The 5,952-nt window shown below is 34.5% G+C and overlaps 1 pseudogene; it reads left to right on the top strand.

Moving 5' to 3' along the window:
* The first annotated feature begins 1,027 nt into the window (after positions 1 to 1,027).
* Positions 1,028 to 1,255, top strand: LOC106734645 (non-histone chromosomal protein HMG-17 pseudogene; annotated as a pseudogene).
* The last annotated feature ends 4,697 nt before the right edge of the window (positions 1,256 to 5,952 follow it).

Below are 5,952 nucleotides of genomic sequence, written 5' to 3'. Positions count from 1 at the left end.
TGTTTTGTAAAAGTTTTAAAACATACATCTTGTACGCTATAAATTATTAGTTCTGTCTTAAAGCATCAGTGTACATTATATTTACTGACATAATTACCATTATCTTGGCACCATAATAGCTTTTCCATTTTAGACATACTCTTTAGAATGACATACATTTTTGCCTGAGCTATAGCCTTCAGATTGTCTTTATTTTTCTGATAGAGCTAGATTCTATTAGTTAGTGTTCTCATGTTCATTTTCATAAAACATCTTGATTTTATTTTTTACTCTTAAAAAGACATTTTGTTGTGCATGAATACTCAAGTGAAAATCAAAATATTAAATAAACATTTATGTTGTTAGCAGATAGATACATAGATAAATGAAAGCAGAAACATTTATAAATTAGTGACTATAATCAATGTTTAATATCCCTCTTTTGATAAATAATAGACTGATTAAAATAAGTGCAAATAAGGCCAATATGGCTGCAGAAGAAAGAACACTATTAAGCAAATTGATCTCACTGACAGTTGTACAACATATGACTTAACAACTGGAGGGAGAATACAAAATTTTTCAAGTTTATAGCATTTATAAGATAAATCATGTTTTGGGACTTAGAAAATGTCTCAGTTAATTAAAAAAAACCATATCACACTAAGTTATTTTATAATAACTACAGTATATGATATTGGTTAGGAATCAATAGCAAAAGGTATCTGTGAAATTCTAAAATATTTGGAAACTAAATGAAACATTCCTAAATAACTTCAAGTTAAAGAAGAAATATAAAGAGCAGTAGATTATATTTTGAACTGAATTTCTATAAAAACAACATATTCTTAACTGAATATTAGTGAAAATTCAGCTTTTGCAATCGCTTTGTGAGATGCTCCTACATTTAGCAGTATTTAGAAGAAATTATACAGTAATAAATCTCCTGACTAGAAAAGAGGTAAAATCAGAGTTGTGGGAAGAGGCAAGAGCAGCCTCTGAAGAGACCAAAGCGGGCTTTGCCACTGTGTCCCGGCTTCCGATGCTCATGTCCCACTGCCAGGCTGAAGGGGATGCTAAAGGAGAGAAAGTCAAGATGAAAGATGAACCACAGAGAAGATTTACAAGACTGTCTGCTAGTCCTATTCCTCCAAAGCTAGAACCCAAGCCTCAAAAGGTCCTGGCAAAGACGGGAGAGGAGGTCTTCAAAAACAAAAAGGGAAAAGCTGACACTGACAAGGATGGGAATAACCCAGCCGAAAATGGAGCTACTTAAACAAACCAGCCACAGAAAGCTACAAGGGCTGGAGATGCATGCTTTCGAGAACAATATACTTCTGTTCACTGTATAGTTTGAAATACTATTTTTCAGCAAGTTTTATAAACATGCAAAATTTTGTTCTTCCTTATTTTTTTTTTAAAGCTGTATCATTAGCACACAGAACATTTCATTGTTGATTTTGGAGGATGGGGCATTTGTCACTGGTGGAATGTCTTCAACTTCAGATTTATTTGGGGATAAACATCTATCTAGTTTTGAGAGACCTCCTCTCAGTTACCAAGAGGAGAAATTTTCTTACACTGACACACATACTAACATGGAAAAAAGCCTTGTGATGTTGAAAAATTAGTTTTTTGTTTGTTCTTTCTTTTTTATGTCCTCTCCCTCTGTATCTTTTGAATAGAACTAATCCCCTAAAATCAGAGTCTTGTTAGGGCCTGGACAGGAAAAAAAAAATATGTCAGGCAATCTGTACTTTCTCATAACAATGACATTGTGTTCTTCAAAAGAGTAGCAACTCCTTTTTTATATTGTGGATTTTTAGATGGAAAAAGATGGTCAAAAGATTTATGGAATAAAAAACTGAATAAATGAGTGGTTCATCTCTTACCTGAAAAGCCAACTCACTTCAATCTGGGAAATTTATAAATAAAAATATATTTGACGCTACAGTCATTGGTCTATGTTTTATTTCTGTTCCCCATATTAAGTACTTTAGGCTAGTTGTTTAGCCTTACCCTCAGTATCAACTTCTTCAAATAATAATAAAGTAATGATACCTATATTGTGGAGATTAAAAAGAGTATGAAAGGGTCTATACTTATGTTCACTATAAACTTAACATTCAAAATATATTAGAAACTATAGAATTAACTTAAATCTTGCCTTCTTTCTGAAGATATTCCGGAACTTCCCACTCCAACATAGTAGTTTCTACTTAACACATTCTGTATTTCCTTAACATAGTATTAACATAATTTATATAGGGACCAGAAGGTGGTGTAGTGTTAAGGCACTGGACTCTCACATGGCCAATTGTAGTTTGAATCCTGGACCAGGTCACTTGCTTCCTCACTTTTCTTCTCTTCCTTTCTGTCTCTCTCTGGGAGTACATGTGCCCTATAGCAAATTAAAAATAATAATAAAATAACTTGTTAAAAATGTTATATGTATAAAATTTTCAACATATGTTCTTCCATTGCTTGTCATTTGCATTATAAATTTATATCTATAAGAACTGACAGCGTAGATAAAATGGAATTAGTGTAATGAAGATCCATGGAATTAATTAAAGATATCTTTTTTTGGTAATTCTTATTTCAACAATGTTGAAACTTGAAAGCATCCTCACAATTAGTTCAAGAACCTCAAAATGGTTGGAAAAAGATAAAAGTATTATTTTATAAGCTATTCTTTTTTAATTTAATGCATGAGGTTTCCACTATTTCAATGGTGCTTCTATTCTTTTTTTTTTGGAGAGGTTTTTGCTATAGAGTACATGTGCTTGACAGATAGATGGAGAGAGACAGAGAGAAAGCGAGAAATCACCCCCCAGGGAGGGTGGCCATGCCACAATCCCTTCTCCTCCAGTCTCCTCTCATGATCTTGGGCACGCACACACATGCACCAGGCATGAGTTTTAAGTCACCGGGTCTGGGACTCAAACCACAGTCAACTACATGGGAGTCCAGTGACATAGCCATTACGCTAACTGCTGGTCCCAAGTGCCTCTATTCTTTATAAATCTCCCATTACCAGGTAGCTTATAAGTAACACAATAGCAGACTATGATAATACATTACTTTATTTGTGCAATGGAGCTTGAGAAGTGATGTAGGGTGGTTTCAAACTAAAGTTTATAGTCATTACACAGTTTTGCCAGCTATGTTGATCTATTCTTCTGGCATAAGAGTGGCATGTTCAAGATTGGGGCGGTTATTTCAGCCTAGATCTCAGAATGAGAAGACACATGGAGAAGAGGCATAGCAGTCATCCACAGTTGCTCACATGTAACGTAATGTGGTGAGCAATCCATGTTGTTGCTACAACCCCTGAAATTTGGAGCCTGTTTGTTCTAATGTCAAAGTGAAATCACTTCACCTAAAAATTTACTTTCTGAAACTATATGAGTTCTGTTTTTGATCATTGAGAAGGTGGGTTCTTAACTTTTTATCTGATTATTATGCTCCACAAAGCTCTTATTTGGTGCCATATTTAAGTATTTTCCTCTCACAGGGGAGCTATTGGAAATGTGGCTATGGTAATTTATTTGATGCTTACATTTATCAAATATTTTGATAATGTACCTCCAAATCTTGAATTATTTACAAGGATTGGAATGGAATTTATTATGACTAGGTTCATCTTGAGCAAACTAACTCTGAATATATTAATTTATGTAACTATTTTTTATTCCTCATGTAATTCTTTTATAAGGAATATGCATAAAACCTATCTCCTGGCTGCCTATAGGAAACATGAATCCTGTTGTCAAGTGTGTAAGTGTATGTAGTAATGAATAAAGAGAATGGCGATTGATGGGTCTAATAATCCTGTTCAAAAATGTTTTACTACATTCTATGTCCATGCTTAAACTCAATTGAAAGGATTCAACTTTGCTACATTCATTTTCTCAGCCCCCCTATACTCTGTTCTATATATTATCATATTCCAATTTTTTTCTTTTTAGTTATTGCTATAACATCATTGCACTCACCAAAGAAAAACAGAAAGAGAGAAAAGAAAAGCAAAAGAAAACACCCCTCCAGGAGGATGCCTATGCTACAATTCTATCTCCTCCACTCTCCTCGAGGAATTTTTAGTATACACACACACACACACACACACACACACACACAGAGTGCAATTTGAAATCCAATGGGTCTAGAACTTGAGCCACGCAATTAGCCACTTGGGATCCAGCTGTCTTAATATCCATGAACCAGCTGGTCCTTAGTCTATACCATTTATATACTCATATTAGCCACAATTCAAAAAAACATGGATGTGGTTTTTTTTTTCTCCCTATCTACACATCCCTGTTTACACTTTGCCTTTAATGTTTAGAGTATATAATCATACTAATTCCATGCTTATATTACTTTTATACTTTTTTTTCATAGACAGATAAGTAAAGGCTTAGGGGTAGAAAATGAGGTACACCCACCCAAGCCAGAAGGCTTCCTGAATTCTGAAGTAATTTAAATTGACAATGATAGGTTTACCAGTAAGTGAGACCTGCTCTTTTATTAGTGACTTTCAGAGACTAAAGGGAGAATTGACATCAATAGTCGGTCTTAGGGTATGCTCCAGAGCATGTGAAATGTGCATGTTTCCTGATGACATTTTCTGTTTCCTTCCTTACTTTCTTGCATTTTTTCTTCCACAGATTTTGTTTTATATATGCTCAGCACTAGAAGTATTAGAACTGAACAAATAGAAAGACAGGATGCTTCCTCTGCAGGAAAAATTAATTGTGTACTAATGTAGAAACCCAAGCGGATCTGAAAGTTCAGTTGTTTTCCGTAAAATGACATTTTTGTCGATGGAGTTTAAGAGAATTGAGTTTAAGAGAAGTCTAGAAAAAGACAATAGTTGAGAAACAATCATAAATTTCCAAGATTTGAAATAACTTTAAAGAAAGAGGTATCAATGGGCAAAAAGGTAGAGATCATGGCAGAGGACAACCTGAGATTAGGGTGAAAATAAAGTGTTGACCTGGTCAAACAGGTCCTATGAAAACCTCTACATCATTTCTTGGAAATAATAATGCTGATTTCCTAAAACTTGTTTTCTCAGTAGAGTGGAAGAGGAAATATAATGTATACAAGAAAATGATGATAATAGAGACGTCAAAAAGCTCACCTAAGTCAATTTGCTTACACAAAGCATAAGGTCCCTTTTGGTAATAAGAAAAATTGTGGTTAGAGACAATTAGTGACTCCCGTGTAAAGCTGCTAGGAGGCTGCAGTGAAATTATGACCAATTTATTATTTTTTTAATTTTGTATTTACCTTTTTATTATTTATGCATTTAATCACTATACATCATTTAGATTATAAAGAGACTTTACCCAGCATGACGGCACCTCAGTTCAACCCAGTTAAGAATACTATACACGTCCTCATTATCAGATAATAAAGCATATCTGTACCCTACAAATGTCTTACCTTTCTATTTTTTCCCCAAATTTTCTTTCCTCCACTCTTCCCCTCCAATTTTATTAAACCAACTTTTCATGAGCAAACAAAACAACCTGTTCTGAAAACATAACGAAGTACTAGCTTGCCTTAACTCCAGCTGGTATAGACTAAGTGGCTTCTAAACAATGGAAATGTGTTTCTCATGTGTTTCTTACACTTCTGGAGACAGAAGTCTAAGATCAGGGGTGCTAACATGATCAAGTCCCGGTGAGAGTCCCCTTTTGGATGGCAGTTTATCTGTCTCTCCTTATGTTTTCACATGGAGAATAGAAAGTTAGCTAACCCTCTGACCTCTTATGAGGTTACTAACCCCTTTTGTGACATTTTTACTCCCATGACTCATTTTCCTCCCAGATGTCATCATTTTGCGATTAGGATTTTGACATACAAATCTAGGGCAAGGGCAACAGATATTCAGTCTATTGTTTAACTGTTTACCACTTTTAATCTTACCACTGCTGATAAAATTTTGTAAGGCCAAGGTGATAA

Source organism: Tupaia chinensis, unplaced genomic scaffold (assembly GCF_000334495.1).
Source record: "Tupaia chinensis unplaced genomic scaffold, TupChi_1.0 Scaffold000174_1, whole genome shotgun sequence".
Lineage (NCBI taxonomy): Eukaryota > Metazoa > Chordata > Mammalia > Scandentia > Tupaiidae > Tupaia > Tupaia belangeri.
Note: the sequence above shows the minus strand (reverse complement) of the source record. Positions and strands in the feature narration are given on the sequence as shown.